The following is an 18,517-nucleotide window of genomic DNA, read 5'->3' on the forward strand; positions in this document are numbered from 1 at the left end:
TGTTTAGGAAGTCACACGAGCTGGTAGGTATCCACAGGGCTACGGTGGAGTCCACGACCGACTCGCTCTCCTCTTGTTTACACCGTTGAAACTTGAATCCATCGGCGATGGTTATGAGATCCAGCTTGAAATGGAGCTGAGAGAGACGGTGAGGTGCTTATTGTTTTTATTTGGGCTTGACGGGACCTACTAGGCCTTTCAGCAGCGTGTGTCGTCTCTGGCAGCGTCGGCAAGAAGATATGTCTCTGCTTGGTTTCGGGCAGATTGTTCGCCAATAACCAGCTCTAGAAATGCTCAAGGTATGAACCAAAACCTTCGAAAAATTTCCTTTTCAAAGACAGGCACTTTTCCGAGCACTGGCATGACGCCGTACCTTCGCATGGGCGTCCGGGTGTGGTTCGAGGCGTCGTCTTGCAGTTGTCTTCTCGGTCACCAGCGAGCATTGTCTTGCCACGTATCTGATCGATCCAACGAATCGCATCCTCATCTCCGAATGTGGTACACTCGATGTTTCATTGTTGAGAGGGATGCGAGGCTACATTACGAGAGTTGTACTGGCGTGGCGAGGAGGCCACCGTTCGTATCACGACTGAAAGTTCCGAGAGGTGGCGCTTGCTTGCTCTTGCTATTCTCATTATTGCCATGCCGCAAACACACAGATGCGGTGTGGGGGTTCACGACGGAGTAATTCGCTGCTATAAGTATTTCATGACGACTCGTTAACGCGTTCAACATGCCTGAGCTTCACGTGGCTCATATTCACTTAACGCTTCAGTGATGGGTGTAACAACCCTGAATGTCAGGAGTGATGGCTACATCACATCTCAGTCCACAAAAGGGCAGTCAAAGTTAGCTTATCCAAACGAATAGCATGTAGTGCTACGTATTCGGCGGCAGTTTCATATTCGTGACTAAGGACTCCTCCCAATCTGAAGTCATCTTGATGCAAAAGCATCAAATGTCCAATTGAGCGAAAAAGCCTCACATCTGTCGTATGTAGCAGGGAAAAGACACCTAAGCTCTCATTGCCATTGGCTACGACGCCACGTCACGAGCGCGCCTCGTGCCGCTCGTGCCAGAGCGGGTGAAAGGGAACAATTGCTGCCGCGATAGCGCGCCAGGTGTTGCGTGAGAGGAGGGGGCATCGCCCCGACACCACGTCACCCTCGCTGTTTCTCTCGAAAACTGCGCCTGGAGTTCATAACTCGAAGGACCCCTCAGCGGCCTTCAAATGGAAATTAATGCTTTCGCATTCACAACTCATAAGAAGTGCTAAGGTGCCTTAAGAAGAGGCAACTGGACGTTTCAGTTGCCTCTTCTTCTAAGCAATATACAATTAAGTTGTTTCTTGGGCTTCTGTTTTCCAGATCAACAACTTTGTTCTCTAGTAACGCATTAGTCTTTTGAAGTTCACACACGACTGCTCCTTGTTCATTAGCTTCTGCTTTCATTTCATTCATAAGCATCATCTGTGCCTCTATGCCACCCATTCTCTCAGAGAGACAAGCCATGTCCGTTTCCAGCTTTCTTGCTGCGAGATAACGGTACTGATGGAGGCAGTCATTTCACTTTGCCCTGTAAGCAGCTTGAGCAAGATCTCTTGATCTATCGGGCCTGGGTTCGATTCAATATCGCCATCTACCATTAAATTAATTTTAAGTGAACAGCTACTCCAAAAGACATATTTAACATCAAGTGGGCTGGGCAGCAGCAGCAGAAAACGATTATCATTACCATAGCAACGTGGCCTGGTAAGTAAGCACAAACCTGTTCAGCGAAGATGAAACAGTTCGTCAGCAAGGGCCTCTTGCGCTTCCGTGGTGCCCACTGGACGAGACAGGCGGGATGCAACTTCTTATAGGCATGTACGATCCCAGAGATTATGCACTCTCTGGTGCAATTTGAGTAATTTTAACTGGTGTAATCACACCAGCACCTTTAATTTTACCTACTCTGCGACTAATGCTCGCTTCTTGTGGACACCGCCCAAGCCGCCTTTCCGACACAATTGCCTCTCGCGAGCTCTGCTTAGTCCAAGCGAACTCGCTCCATTTCCCAAACGTGTGCCGCACGGTGGCTTTCCCTCAACATGTCTCTATTGACGGTGGTGCACTCTTTACAGGCCTATAGTGCAATCTGGATATTTCTTTATTATTTTGACGCTAATTACGCCCGTACCGCTAACTTTACCTACTCTGACACTTATTCTTGCTGCTTATTTTGCTGAGACCCACATTTTCGTACCTCTTGCGACTAGCTACGAGGCTCTAGAGACTCGAAAAGAACCTTTTTTTTTTATTGGAAGTGGTTACAAGATACCCAGATCATAGATACGCCAAACCAGTGTGAAGTCAGCTAAGAAGACTTTGTCCCCAGCATACCGGAGCAATTTGCAACAGAATGAGGCATGTATCTGCAGCAGCAAATGTCCAGAAACTAATCAGCACATCATAATGGAATACCTAACAATAGTTGTTGGAAACACCCACCTTACAGAAGCACTGGAATTGAAAGCAGATGGAAGCATGAACTGGTCAGCCGTCGATATAAGCAAGATGCGTTTAAAGTATTTGTAGAAAAAATCTAGGAAGAGATTGATATAACTGGAGTCATTACAGGTACGGGTACAATGTACAATGTACAATGTAGAAATAGCCTTTTTAATAAAGAAAGAAAAGATCAAGGACAGATAGGCAAACTGATAGACTGCGATTGATGTAGTAAAAGCCAATCAGATCGAGCAGGCTAGGTGACTGTCGCCTCCCCGTTTCAATGAAAATGTCAATAAAAATCATCATGATCATGGCACATAGCCGTCGGGCAGCAGAGGCTGACTTGCATGCGTATTCCGGCGAGCTCTGCTGCCTTTCCTACCGCAATGTTCCTGGACGCTGCTCAAGCGATGCATTTAAGTGAATGCCACTAAGCGCACAATTTAAATAAACTACTACAAGCAGAATAAGTGCGTAACTATGTTAATTTACTTAATATTACCGCGGTGTTGTGTTAAGGAATCTTTCACTTTGGCCACACTCCACTCAGTCGGCTTTGCAGCAAAGCTAGGGCAACGTTCGACCATCCACTCTTGGTATGGGCAGTGTACAAGCGCTCCCCCGCTGAGCGGCTGTGTGCAAATTGTTACGATATGCTGTCTAAGCAGAGCGAACCGTAAGCGCTCAGCTATAACTCTCTCATTACGCGATAAGCCATCTTGAGGGCAGAATCCTGGCGGTTGGCCGTCTATGGTGGCCTGCCAAGAATGCGGCTGGTGATTGGCCTGTATGGTTCTAAGTTACTTTATTTTGAGGTAATTATTGACTGCTTGGTAGCGCTTGTGGAGCTCGAAATAAGGCATCAACTAATGGCTCATTGTCTAGGAGCACACACACACACGCACGCACACGCACGCACACACACACACACACACACACACACACACACACACACAGCACGCACACTACGTGTAGGAAAACGATGGCACAAGCTGGCAGGTTCTGCATAGCTGAGGCACCAGCGAGCAAAGTTCCAGCGAGCAAAGCTGCCTAACCCTGGGTCTTGAATACAGCTGCCTCTGTGCACCAGTTAGTGCGATTGGAATGCGCCTAGACATATTCGCCACCTGGCGTTCAAATTCTCACGCAGAGAGAAAGCTTACAGCTAATGAGTAATATTCTTAAGAAAACGTAATAAAACTAAAGAAATCAGTATTTTATGTGTAATTATCGACGACGGTGAAAGATAGCATGGAGTGTTCATATAAATGGAATTGCAATAAAACCCGCCAAGTGTCTCAACGCGCTGACTTGCACGCGGGAAATGCGTGAGGATGTTCTGTTCCGGCTTCCAGGCTGTGCGCCCATGGTCTTGTGGTTAAGGCATCGAGCAACTGCGGTTAGGGGTCCTTTTTTCGAATTCTCCCCTCGGACAATTTTATTTGTGTTTACTTATTAAATATAATATATAGATATATACATATATAATTATATTCGGAACATCACGGCAACCAGTGGTTCCAGGGGCACATAACCAGTAGCACAAAGTCGCCCACATATTTTTAGGCTTCACTATATCCGGAATCAGCCCATGGTGTAAGAGGCTAGAGACATACCCGATACGGAAAGGTGTTACCTCGCTAAGAAAGACCTTGTCTTTGAAAAAGCACTTCACACTTATTACTCCATACTACGATTACTTAGCCACGTTTCCAAATGTTTTACAGCGCTTAGCTTCCTTCGGGAACTGACCGCGATTTCTTCGTCTCTGAGCGCTTCCGTCGGCCGCCGATGCCGAAGATAATGCAGTATAACGCAGTAGTAAAAGGCTGCTGCAGAAATTCTGAGAATTGTCTACTAACGCGTAAGTGGACTTGGTTCGACTGTTACTTCGCTTTTGCTTACTTGCTCTTTCTTGCTTATGCAAGTCCACACATCGGACTTCCGGGGCCAATGAAATAAATCCATGTACTGAACGGTGTGGAGATGAATTGCCAGGAAGCCGCATGGCCCCTTCAAAGCGATTGTATAAACTGAGCCGGAACGCCGTCACAACCAGTTTTAGAACAGCTGTGTTGTTTTGTTTTGTTTTTTCTCTCTCTTTTTCCTGTTTTTGTTACGACCTTCCCGCGGTCGTGACTGTCAGTGACGTCGCGGCTACGGCGACGTCACTAGTTTATTTTGCAACGCCATCAGTCATTTACTATTATTACATATCTATCTATACGAACATATATTATCATCACATGTGCCAATCAGCTATTCTTATTTTTATACTCAGCAGCCCAGTGTTGCCAGGTTTGGCTATATATAGCCACATTGGGCTACAGGAAAAAAATTTTTGGCGTCGACTTGGACGAGTTGGCTATGGGGCTATATTTGGGCTACTGAAAATCTGCGACTTGGCTCTGTTTGGGCTATAAGTGGCGCCCAATCCACGCTCTAGACGTGGCTCCGATCGGGTAGAAGCAAATGTCGAATGCTATGTTTTAGCTGGCTGAGCCGGCCGCGTGGCTGTGCGTGTGTGCATGCACGAAATGACTCCCCCCCCCCCCCCCTTCCCTTCCCTCTCTGCGCCGTTGTCTGAGCCGGTGGCTTTGATCTTTGATGCACGTACACTTGCACCCCGCTCGACCGTTATGCACCCGATCCCCGGACATCCGGATTAGCCTGGGAGTAGTGGGTTTTTCCCATTACACTGTACTAACATGGCTATGCTCAAGAAGGGAGAGCAATAACATATGGTCAGGGCCGTCGGGCGATCATGGCGCCGACATGAAATAAGGGAAGCACGGGTGGATGACACGCTCCAGTGTGTTCATGACCATGTCTTACCGGTGAAGTATCGCGCCGGGCACAGCTTTCGACCTACTCCACATTTCTGGCGCGAAGCTTTACTGCCATTTTCCTTTTCCTGCTAGATGAATCTTTGTTCGTCCTTACATTCGAGATTCATTTCAATAGGTTGGACGTAAGATCGGATCCTCCTCGGAGAGTATAATCGAACCATGGGGAAGTGGGCCAAGTATGCGAGAACGTATAAAAAAGAATGGTAGCAAGACCCCGAGCCAAAGGTGGGTTCTGGTGCTTTTACTTCTAGATGGTTTGCCCGTAACGTCATGGATGCAGATACTCATTCTGCTAATATCTAAACATGTTTGTCACCACGACATCAGTGCACCACGTCACATGAACTTCACCCACCGTGTTAGCTTAGCTTGTGAGGTGTCGCGCTGCTGGCTCGAGGACGCGGGTTTGATTCCCGGCCACGGCGGCCGCATTTCGATCAAGGCGAAATGCAGGAACACCCGTGTACTTAGATTTGGGTGTACTTTATAGAGCCCGAGGTGGCCAAAATTATCCAGGAGTCCCACACTGCGTCATGCCTCCCAATCATATCGTGGTTTTGGCACGTAAAACCCCAGCAATTATTAGAGAGCTTTAGAATAGGGGCTTCAAACGTTTTGGGGCCCCAAAGAAATAGCGTCGAAGCCACTGAGCATGCCCAAGACGCAAGCTGTGTTTGGGTTTTGCGTCGGGCACGCTATTTCATCGATTTAGCGGGAGCCCCAAAAGCTGCCCCAAAAGCTTTCGTCAACAAACATGACGGCGCCCATGGAAGCGACGGCTCTAACCTAGCACAAAATTGGGCTCGATTCGTGGTAATGCGTGAAGTTCGCAAGCTAGAAGAAATGATTGCGGTTATCGCTTTCTCTCAACTAACATGTGTAATGAAGATTGATTCATTAGACGCCGCTGATTCCGAATTTAATGGTCGATTTCATGGCTCATAGGCCTAACACGGATTGACTTGGCTGGGTGAAGGTACGCAAAGTTGGTTAGTCATAACTAAGCACAACAAGTTGCTTGCTGCTAATTGAATAAGTTTTAAATTGTAATTAAAGGCGAAAACAAGGAAATATAAATTAATCTTCTTATCATAAAATGGTATGTTTTATTTTAATATTTATAACAGCTTTTCTTTGACGCCATAGTGACGCTGCAAGCGCAACACGCTATCCGCTAACGCAAAACGCCTATTCCAAAACTCTTCTCTCCTGCATGCCCCAACGCTAACATCCGCAAAGCTCTTTGGGGCCCCAAACTTGGGGGGCCCCTATTCTAAAACTTTATTAGCACACCAACAAGATTGTTTTTGACAGTAACCGGTTTTCACAGCATAACCACTGTTATCAATTTGTTTTTTACCTTTGCTCTTTGTGCGCCGTCGCGGCTTTTACCATTTTGAGCGAGTTACGTTCGGGACTGCGCGCTTTTTACACTGGTGTGCCGTTTTGCGCACTAATCTTTTCAAGCTTCGCTTACACCGATTCAGACAACGAGTGGTATCTGTTATCTGTTACTTTATTTTAGCGCATGTTCTTGCCGTGCTAGAGACCTAAGAGGGCGGCCAGGTTGATGTACCAGCTAATCCAGGCCAAGCTAATTGAAAAAAAAACTAGAAAACAAGATAGGACGATGAGACAATTAACACGAGATATTATAGCACGAAATACTTGGTTTATCTCATAAAAAAGAAGCCGTGAGCACGTCACAGATCGCTGGACAGCTCAACTTCTACGCCATAGGCAGAGATGACGTGAGAGATCGATGATGCTAAACATTATTTTACGTTCACGACAGCTAAAAAGCAGAGTTCGTAGTTACGATTACTGTAGTACTATCTGTCATAAAATAAAAGCACTGATTTCGCCCTCTGCAGCGACTCGCTGGAACTTGAGAGCTTCTGGGCCAGACAAAAAAATGTTCTGTGCAAGCATGATGTCACCGTTGTTGATGTCAAGGGCCGACCGTCACGGCGGCACGGACATTTTGTTACGACAGGTTGTGGAAAAAAGGATTGCCATAGTGGAATGTGAAAATGCATACACAAATAAAACTGCAAACAAAAATGGCTATGTTTGGCTACGAAATTTTTTTTGCACTTTTTTGTGTTTGGCTACATTTGGGCTACAACTTCTCTAGCTTTTGGCTACGCCGCCTCGTCGGACCTGACAACACTGCAGCAGCCCCACAACAGGCTTCTCTGCACACACACCCGTAATGCGGAAAAATAAGCTTTCGAGGCGGCCTGACGAGAACAGTTTTTCACTGATCAATTTCTTTCTTATCCGTTTGGAGGGAGGAGGTTTAATTATTCCTTATAACTTATAAAGCCACCAATCATCTGCAATAACACTAGTATAACAACTAAATGTCTTAACTTCGCAAATTGCGCATTTTGTGCAGATACAAGGCATTACACTTTTCGCGTGACAGATAGATCTCGCTGGTGCTTATGCAATAAAACCGCACGGCGGTCCGGTAGCACCGTGCGGTGCTACCGGCACGGTGGCATGGTGGTAACAGAAGCGTTCTCCTATTTTCTGCTCTTTACAGCTATAGCGTTTGGGGACGCTGTCGTTGAGACATGGCGCCTCTGGTCGCAGACGCAGATGCTGTCGTTTGATACGCAGCATCTGCGACACAGTTCCGAACCCCGCGCAGCGTCTGCGGCGGTGGCAGACGCTGCACTGGGTTCCGAACTGGTCCTTGATGAAGTGGCACTCAAAGTACGGATTGGCTCCCGCTTGCGGGTAAAGCAGGGTCGTAACGGCAACGCCGCCTATAACCCAATGTGTAATGATAGTGCCACAAATAACCACCTCCCAGTGCATGTTAAACGCATTCTTGGTTAGCGATCGGGTCACCCGCCGGGGTGGTTTAGTGGCTCTGGTATCGCGCTGCTAAGCACAAGGTCGCGGGATCAAATCGCGGCCGCGGCGGCCGCATTTAGATGGGGGGCGAAATGCAAAAAAAAAAAAAAAAAAAACACGCCCTTGTCTCGCGCATTGGGGGCACGTTGAAGGTCCCCTGGTGGTCAAAAGTTATCCCGAGTCTCCCACTAAGGCGCGCCTCATAATCAAATCATGGTTTTGGCACTTAAAACTGCAGAATTCCATTCAGCAACAGGGTTGATTCTTCATGAAATTTTTTATGATTCATTGTTTCGCTTCTTTGTGTGCTGTTTGATGACACGTATTTTTACTGGCCTCCCACTTCTGAATTATTTTATAAGTCATGCTTTCTCGTGATGTGTAACGATATTCTTGTTCGTGCGGTATACGCCCACCGTTGATACACGGCACACCGCCCTGTTAATTTCTTACTTAGTCCAAGTTTATGTATGCAGTGGAAATCAATATGAATCTTTACCAACTTGCCCACTTTATACGATCCTATCGTTAAAGAAGGCGCTCTGACAAGCGAACTACTTTGCCAATATTGGCCTGCCGTATTCCGAGAACTCTTCGAGGTAGGCTTCCTTCCATGTTCTCATTATTTTTCTCGTGTATACAGCTTAAAGACATTCTCGGAACTTCTACATCTACTGCGGACGCTCGAAGCTAGCTCGATTGTGCATTGCGGCCGCCTAAACTGCCGAACTGTCCACTGTATACGCGTCACAAATTTCCTTGATCTGATGCGACATTGCACTGCCGCCTCTGCCACGGGGTGGCATGCACGAAAACTTACTCTTGCCTCGTCGTTATTGGTGAGACGCGCCTATGTGAGACTTTAGAGGAAGCGAAGAGAAACGCTTCCTGGTGCCTATTCTTCCCTTATGACGGTCGATGCCTCCCCCTCGTGGGACAGCGTTAAACCGACGAGACTCAAGACCAATTTCAGAGGCCATGATCCTGCGATCGCCGTCCAGTTTGTCGCTCGCGCAGAAAGCAATGAAAGCGTTCCTCTCATTTTTCTCAAGTTGACCGGTCACTGAGACTGTTTACCAACTCTGTGTGCGCCTTCACGTGTGAGTGCAACTGTAGTGCTCTTGCTCTACTTTTCTTTCTTTTTTGGCCATTTTATGCCCTCCGGAAAGGGGGACAGTTGTGGCTACTTCATCGATAATCTTAGTATTGAAGCGAAAGTTTCAATGCAATGTTGTCCAGAGGTGTGTGTGTGTGTGTGTGGGGGGGGGGGGTCATTCTGTAAGTGTTCACCTAGTAGACATGTCCATTTCGTCTGCTGCTGAAGTTCTGACTAGCTGGGCTCAGGTACGCGTGAGACGGAGGCAGAGCACCCCTGGCCAATCAACAGTTCAGCCACAGACAAAATGGACAGATATGTCCACTAGGTAGACATTTACAGAATGGGCTCAGCAGCCCTTAGGTGACTGAGCCACCCCGGTGGGTGCTGTAAAGAAAAACAGGACGGGCGCGTCCCGCCTTTCATTCACTCCCTCCGCAATTATGAATGAGTCCCAGCGAGCGCTTTCGCGACATGCGAACCGCCGTTTCCCTCTCCTCCTCGAAGCGCGAGTGAGACGCCAACACCAGCGCGCGCGCGGCGTCGAAGTCTCTCGACGCACGCCGTTCGACGACGCGCGTGCCGAACATGACCGCGTCGTGTCGGGCGCTGCTGTGCCGGGGCGCTAGACTGTTGGCCGGCCGCCCGGGCCGTCTCGCCTCGAGTGGCTGCTTCGCTCGGTGAGCGCACTCTCCTTCCTCCTTTCCCTCCTCCTTTCCCGACGCCGCCAGAGCGCCTGCTTTCTCCTTCGGAATCCGTTTCCTTTATTGTTGTTGGAAATAGAAACATCTGCTGAAGGGGTGGGGAGGCGGCCGTGCCTTGCAAGGATCAACCGTTTCACTCGATTGACCTTCAGGGAATCGCTCGTTGTCCTGGTGCATATTTAGGGTCGACATACGTCCCCAATATCACAGGTTTCGTGCGAAACTTAGTTTACTGAATATTTTTAGTAATTGGTTTACATCAATGAACTAAAAAAAAGGCTAAGAAAGCGGTAGGAAACTACTGCTGACCGCCCTGCCAAAGTCTATAGCGCAGGCTGCTGACGCTTGAACGCCGATCAAGCGACGTAACTAAAGGGGCAGGCGAGTAAAACGGCAGAGATGGAGGACAGCGTATAAAATAGATCAAAGAATGGAATTGTTTATCCATATAAAGGAGAGCGACTAAGTAAACATTTATCCATGCTTGGCTTGTGCAGTCACCTCGAGAGAGCTCGTTGATTTACTGTTGTCCAGTCTGCTCGTTTGCAAGCGTTTGTTGCACGAACTGTACCGATAAAATGGATGTCTGCCTCGACTGAACTTCCTCGACTACCAACGAAACCGTCCCTTTCGCATAACAATGAAGCTAAGCATCAATGTTAACGTACTTGGCACTCACGAGTGTCGCATCAATCCACGCGAGTGGTTTGCAAGTGGCGAGTATGCACAGCAAGCCCACCTTGCGATGAATGTTTTGAGCCTTAGCTAAACTCTAGCGTGACAAGTACGCTCAAGGTACTGGAGTGAAAGCCAAACTGCATTGGCAAGCGTTGTCTTCCAGCAGGCCACTTATTCTAGTGCGAGCCAATAAGTTGCGTTGCAAGTTGGCATGGCATACTTGCTAGTGGAAAGCGCATTGAATCATGTAACGCAAATGAACACACAGAGAGAGCGCTCTGTGTACGTATCTTCATCTTCGTTTGTGTTACGTGAATCAATAAGCTTTCTACTAGCAAGTCTGTGGAGTACTACAAGGTGAAGTAAGTTCAGGAAGCCCGCATCATATTGCGAGTTTTCGCAGAACTTATTAATGCGAACAGCATTCTTGGCATTCTAAGATCAGGTTTTCTTGTCTTACGACAAACCGTTTTCGCGAAGCAACCACAACTTACGGGAGTGCCAGCGTTCTGCAAAACTACGTCGAAAAAAAATTGGTGTGGTTTAGCTTTGGTTAACCCTGGCTGATAGCGAAAGATTCACTGCGCTGGTTAGGCCTATTGTCGAGCTGTGGCCGAGGTGTGGTTTCGCAATGATATACAGACATGTTTGCAAGGAATACATTGTTTATTCGTCATTTCTTTTATGCCTGTGAAGACACTGCGGTGATCGGTAAAGTAGTCAGACTTGTTTGCAACTCGCAGCCGGGCCCAACTCTACTCGGGCAACGGCCACAATGTCTCCTTTCAGGGCTCCGTAAAGACCTAAATATAGTCCGACGTAGCGTGAACGCGCGCACACGTTATGTCCCGTTGGCGAGAACAATAGCGGCTATAGTTCGACCGATGGTTCGACGTACTGGCGCAGCCAACGTAACCAGACGCTCGGTCAATGCGTTCCGACCCGCCCGGCGTCTGATGACGCTCACCCGCGTGTCTATAACGTCGGACTATAAACGCGCCTTAATGTTCTCTTGTTGTTTGACCTCTAGCTCTCTAGGTGAAAACTGTTGAGTTGCCGAAAGCTGCCCCAGGTAGTGTAATGAAGCTTTCGCCGTGCCACGCGCGCACAGGTAAATATGAACACATCTCGCTCGATGACCGCGGGAGCTCGTCAAAACGCTGGAGTGAGAAATCGCGCCATCGGCAGCGAGCAAACTGACGTTCGCGCTGGCTCTCGCTTCAACGCCAACTAAACGTCGAAAGCGCAGCACATACGAAGCTACCGGCACTCGGTGAATGCCCTTTGGCCCATCGCGGATCGCTTGAAGATGAGGCCGCCGCGGGCGCACACTTCAGCCGCGTCGCATATCGCTTTTTAACATAGCTCCGTGAGCAGCAGCCGCGTAAGCAGCACGCACCCTCCCCCTTCCGTCTCCGTCGCCTCCTCCCCGTTCCTCGCGCGTGAACCAAGAGCGTCCGCTTCCGACCGCCTTCCTCTGCCGCGTGCGCGATATTAAGCTGAGGTTGCCGGCTCACCCTGCACGCCTTCACTCGCACACACAATGCACGGCGCGCGGCGACGATTTTATCATCGTTGGATTTTATACGGAACATCACGGCGACGACGACAGCAAAAAAGATGTCACAGTTTCGCCCTACGGGCGAAGCAATGAATGCGATAGCAACACAGCAATGTCCTACGAAGTAAGGTGAGCGGCTTTGGTAGCAATATGAATTGTAGTAAACATGAGCTGATTAAGTAAGCAGGTGTGCTGCGGCGTAAGTAGACCGACATGAAGAGAACATGACAAGAGACCGACATGACTCGATGACCACGAGAAGGCGCGTGTGAAACGGTGGTGTTGATGAGAAGCGCTTCCCGTGGGCAGCGCGCGTGCGAAGGGACACACCTGTAGCGCTGCACTGCCGATCCGGGCAGCATTGCATGTGTAGCGTGCGTTCGAAAATGTGGCCTGACTATTACTAACTGAATGAACAAGCGTGGTGTGAGCGCGCACAAACAAACATGAATAGATCACACTGAATGACTGCAGACAACGACTGTCAAAACGCTGGCAGCAAGCCCATACGCTGCAGCGGGCGAAGGTACGTGCGGTCTATCGCTTCAACAGAAACTGAGCGGCGAATGCACAGTCCATAAAGGTCAGAGCCGTGTGGAGATAAGAGACGGTGCGGCGAGCGACGAGCGCGGTTGTTGGCAGAGTAGAAGTGTCCCCCCCCCTACTCCCTCCGGCGCTGGCTTCCCGCTTCCTTGCTTGCGCGTGGGAGATTGAGTGCGTTCGCTCTCCGTGATAGCGCGCGTCCCCGCACGCTTCCGCTCGGGCATACGGCGCGCGGTGAAGATTTTATCTATACGGAACCTAACGGCGACGGCGACGGCGACGCCGACGGCAGAAATCCGGTTGAAGTGTCCATATAATTGCTATCGCAATAAAAAAAGCTAAACTCGTGACAATGCAACGGTCCGCTCAAGTGCAGTCCTGCTCTGCTCAGGTTGCTCGACCACTATAGAGATGAACAACTCCGTTAGAGACGTTTGCATGGGCCAAGCAATCTGTTCGTCAGGGACTAACGCCCACTTACATACACCTGATGTACATAGCGTATGTATAGTGTACAAAGTGAACATAGAACAAGAAACACCGATTTAATGCACAATAAATTCTTTATTAATCTGAAAAATAATGATATTCGCATTACCTCGACAGTCATCGTAGGTAAGTGCTGTCCCAATTTTTGTGACAACGTACACAATGAAGTTCCAGTAGCATAAGACAGTAGCTCTACTACTGATGGAGCCGTTCATATTCATGCGGCTCCCTCCTCCCCCACCAGCGACCTTCGGTCCTCCCTTTTCTTAATAAAGAATTCATTCATTCATATTCATGCGGCTGTAGCGTGAAATGATATACAGCACTCATTGTTACTCTGGATATTTGCGCTGGTTACACTTAAATAATTAACATGCGCTGACGATGTGCTCAAGCTCGAAACAACAGTGGTAAAGTCTCTTGCAAGCGGCGCGCGTTCTTTCTTCTTCTTCTTCTTCTTCTTCTTCTTCTTTTTAAATAACTGGAACCGAAAAGAAATAGGCGAAGAGCCACCAAAACCTCTATCTCTCGACGTAGCACGGATAGCTGCGGCTTTTTTAGTACGTCCTGCTGTGTTTTTGTTTTTTTAGGGGCGAAGCATCTTAGGGCCGAGCCTTGTCCCTCGTCGTCGTCCGTTGTCCGTAGCTCTGGTTTGCATGGAGCCTGCTAGGGACGCTGCGGTGCACAAGGGCTATATAAGCGCTGTGTATACCGTACACATATACAAAATTATATATATATATATATATATATATATATATATATATATATTATAATGAAGAAATGAAGAGAATGACATCCCGGCGATCATCATCACGAGGAGAAGGCACGAGATCGGCGTTCGGACACCACCATCTTGTTCTCCCTGCCTACTGTTCCGAGCTACCGCCTGTTTGTTGGACTCGCCCAATAAACCTCTTTACATTTGGTGGAGGTGAGGTGCTGGGTACCTGGTTCTGGTACCGTGGTTCTTCCATTTGCGACATACGCGCGTAATACCGCTACGCAAGTCACAACCGGATTTTCCCCTTTCTTCCTCCTGTACGGTCGCCAGCCGTCGCACACAATCGACACGTTGCTGCCATATGCACCAGATACCTCAGAGTGCACGCCCGTGTCGAAAGCCGCCCGTTACGCTGAAGATTGCCGACAACTAGCCAAGCGCTTTACTACGGCCGACCAACAACGCCAGAAAAACGCCCGCGATGACGACTGCCCTCCTGTCGCACCATTCGCTCCTGGAGCACTTGTCTGGCTTCATGTACCGCCCTGCGCTCCTGGCTTGTCATCCAAACTGCTTTCCAATTATCATGGTCCCTACCGCGTCGTCGAGCGTACCTCCCCCGTAAACTACGTCATTGAACCTCTTACGCCGCCCGGCGACCGTCGTCGACGTGGACGTGATGTTCACGTAGACCGCCTCAAGGCGTACTTCGACACTCTTGTCCCCACCTGTTAGATCGCCAGGATGGCACCACCTTTCTCTACGGGGGCAATTATAATGAAATGAAGAGAATGACATCCCGGCGATCATCATCACGAGGATAAGGCATGAGATCGGCGTTCGGACACCACCATCTTGTTCTCCCTGCCTACTGTTCAGAGCTACCGCCTGTTTGTTGGACTCGCCCAATAAACCTCTTTACAATATATATATATATATATATATATATATATATATATATATATGGGGGATTCACGGTTACCCGAATGATCCCCCGGTGCTTCGCCCACTCATCATCATTCACTTCGTGGATATGCGGCAATTTTTTTTTTATTCACTGCAACTGTACTTCGCGTTGACGAATAATTCACTCTTACCCTACGATCAACAAGCCTCCTGATTATCTCAATCGGAAAAGCGAATTCTCAAGGAAGCCGATGGAGCCGAGTTCCATACCCAAGACGGGGATGAATTGAGCTTTAACTGCAACGCTTTTCTTCGCACTAAATTCCGTTGAATGACTTTCTTTCTTTCTTTCTTTCTTTCTTTCTTTCTTTCTTTCTTTCTTTCTTTCTTTCTTTCTTTCTTTCTTTCTTTCTTTCTTTCTTTCTTTCTTTCTTTCTTTCTTTCTTTCATTTCTAAGACCAGCGTATGCCCTGACGGACCTCTTTCTGTGCCTTCCTCTTCCTGTGTTACTCCGCGTGTAATGAATTCTGAACAGCAACTAGCTCGAAAAGGCGTATACTTGGCGGTCACTTAGCACTCGCACTGTTATCCCTCGGCAAATGTGAAATACTAAAAAAGACAATATATAACTAACCGGCATTAGAGCTGTTTGCTGGGCGGCGCCTAATACGGGCGCCTTCTGCCCGCAAAACACTCACACACCCGTCGACGCTCCCTTTGTTGCCAAACAATCCTGCCAACGCCTTCCCATTTCCGCTCCCGGTGTCTGATTCTCCATTCTCCGATAGCTCCCGCGCATCGATTTTCGGGGGCGCGTTTTACAAGCCGGCGTCTTTCCCAGACGTCCTTTTGCGTTGCCTATTCTTGTTCTTGGACCGCGCTGCTCAAGTTTCCAAGTCCGCTGCAGGCCATTCTCCGCTTCGCGAACGCTTTCTGCGAGAACACTAAACAGTGGCGTAACCGGGACTTAGTTTTCAACATAGAAAGGGAAGGAGAGGGGGTGCTTAACATGCCTGTATGCTTCATTTCGTACTTGTCACAGTGATTTGAGAAATTTTCTGTCGGTGTCCTGACGCCGAAACATCCCACACCCACCTGGATGCAGGCGACTGATACGTAGCAGTCACGGTGTCCCTCTTCACCGGCCACTGCACCTCATGTGACGCGGGTAAACGAGAAGGCAGAAGCTTGGCGCTGCGGGCGTTGGTTGGTTGTTTGTAGGGGCGAGGGTTTGTGCTACCCGGTACCACTCCGTTCGGGAAATGGGAGCAGTGCCTCCACTGAATCCCGACGTGCCATTACAAGGCCACGAGAGTGGGCGAGAAACCCCGCTGAATCGATCCGCGCCGCCATCTTGGAGCGGGCTCTTCGACCGTGAGCTGGACGGCCTATGGGACTTCTCCGTTGCAGACGACGCGCAGCCTGGCGAAGCTGGCAGACGATCGTGTTTACTCTAGTATAGCTTAACGCTTAACACTCGTCCGCTTGCGTACACGTGTAGGCGAATAGTTTTAAAACAAGGAACGCTGTTCTTCGTTCCGTAGACTTCTGTTTTTAGTATGTTGTTGCTCTTGAACGATTAACCCTGTCCGGCGTGTTTGTTTTGAGTCCGTATTTAGCGTTGTACCAGAGGTGGTTTGCGCAAGGCGTTGATGGAAAGCGGCAGGCTGGGAGCTTCCGGAAAGAAGCAGGTTCAGAACCACGTCAGATGCTCTTATTAGCTCAGCTGAGGTGCGCGAAAAGTGAAAGTCGGAGGTCATAGAAACGACCGAACAGAATGACATCTTCTCTTTGTCGAATTTTTTTTTTTTTTGAGACCACATGGAACTCTTTCCTAGGACGTAGAACAGGCGTTCAACGTTCATGGACTGAATTCACAAAGAAGTTCATGCTAACAAATTGATTTTTAACAACCCGTGTCAGGCAGTCCTAATAGCAAGCATATTTCAATGAATTCTTCAGACCAATGATTAACCGTTCTTGCTAACGAAAGGCTTTCTGAATTTGGCACTATAATTGTAGTGTACACACGCGCGTACCACGTACACTGCTTTGTTCACTCTCTCCGAGTCTTCGGTGAGAAATTCACCAAAAGGTTGTTTCCACAGTTTAACACTGTTCGCTAAAAATATCACTGCTTCGTTGTTAAAGTTTCAAAACTGTGTTCTCTAAGATTACCGGCGCAATATACAACGAAAAATAGAGCATTGCCCTTTTTTTCACGCCTCGATCTTTAATTCACTGCCATGTTCATAGACATGCACGAAGAAAAAAAAATGGCCTCTCGCCGCTAGCAGAATTTTCTGGCACTCCGTCCGCTCAGCCGAGGTGAAGTCTTTGTTTTGCAGTGCACGACAGTGCAGTGCGGTTTCTCCGCCCTTTCCCCCATGTTCTCACACGCTCCGCTTCAGGCTTGCACCTCCGGTCGTCTTTCCCTCGCCACTTGAGCCTCTCGCATTCCGCCGTCTCTCCTCCTCCTCTTTCGCCTCCTTCTCCTCCAAATGCCTCTCTCTCTCCCGCGCGCTAAACCCGAGCCGTGCCGCCCTGGGTCCAAGCTCCGATGTCGGCTTGGAGAGAGAGAGAAAAAAAAAGAATAGCAGCCCGAAGGGATGAACGAGAGAGAGAGCGTGCCTTCCCATGATCCTCCGAGGCGGTTACCCTCCTCCTCCTCCTCGGGCGACTCCAGCGCTCCCCTCTCCCCCAGGATCGCGACAATACCGCGGCTTTCACAGTCACTGTGTTCACATCGCTCGAGCAAAGAGCACACTACCGCAGGAACCGGTGTCTATCGCTCTACTGCCAGAGGTCAGTCGCTCGCACTTCTCATTATTACCTCGCACTCACCACCCTAAACTTTTACTGTCCCTCCGCTCAGCCCCGGAGAAACGGCGGATGCCTCGGAAATATTATCGATCACCCGTAGCGGGCGACGCGAAGGATGTTCTTTCTTTTTTTCGGTTGGGAAAGACTTCGTAAACGGCTCGTGTTCAGGACGCTGCGTTCACGAGCTCCGCCATTCGCTTACGCGAAGTGAAATTCGGTGTCGGCACTTCGAATGATTAAGTGGACCAACCCTCTAATGCGCGGTCGAGTCACCAATGCGAGCCGATGAAGCTTTGGGGAGCAGCGATTTGAAATTCGCGATCGAATGGTGCTCCCAGTCAAGGAAGCACGGTGCCAGGGGCTCTCTTGTGAAGGGAGGATGCGGAGTGACCTTGTGGTCCCAGAGCCCCGCAAGGCACCGCTGGAAAGGGTTTTGCCGGACGGGACGCGACCTTGCGCCAATGTCAACTATAGGACTTCGAAGGAAAGTACGAAGTAGTCGTTCGTTTCTCGAAAACTTTCTAAAACGGAAATAAAACTTTAGTTGTTCAGCTTGTGAAAACTTTCGCGCGCATTTTCTCGCGGGCGTTACTAATATCTGCCACTTATTTTTACTGATGCACGTTGAAGACGCTCGTGATTTGTTAAATAATGAAAAACTAATGCGACGCGCACAGCGTTCACTAGCCAAGTTCCGACGTATTTCTGTTTTGTAGGGGATTGACGTTATTACGCTTGTTCGTGACAATGATTCGCGTTAATTGCCTTTTTGCCACCGAACTTC

The 18,517-nt window shown here is 48.8% G+C and overlaps 1 protein-coding gene across 3 annotated transcripts in view; it reads left to right on the forward strand.

Moving 5' to 3' along the window:
* LOC119450698 (arginine kinase) overlaps window positions 1-18,517 on the forward strand; it is a 96,632-nt gene that overhangs the window by 45,578 nt on the left and 32,537 nt on the right. The window contains exon 1 of one of the 3 annotated variants that reach the window (XM_049666149.1): window positions 17,591-17,715. The exons of the other annotated variants lie outside the window; for them this stretch is intronic. The gene's annotated coding sequence lies outside the window, so the exon portion shown is untranslated. Of the gene's footprint in view, window positions 1-17,590; window positions 17,716-18,517 lie in introns of those variants that run through there. 3 annotated transcript variants of the gene reach the window in all.

The sequence above is a fragment of the Dermacentor silvarum genome, chromosome 4 (assembly GCF_013339745.2).
Source record: "Dermacentor silvarum isolate Dsil-2018 chromosome 4, BIME_Dsil_1.4, whole genome shotgun sequence".
NCBI classification, from domain to species: Eukaryota; Metazoa; Arthropoda; class Arachnida; order Ixodida; family Ixodidae; genus Dermacentor; species Dermacentor silvarum.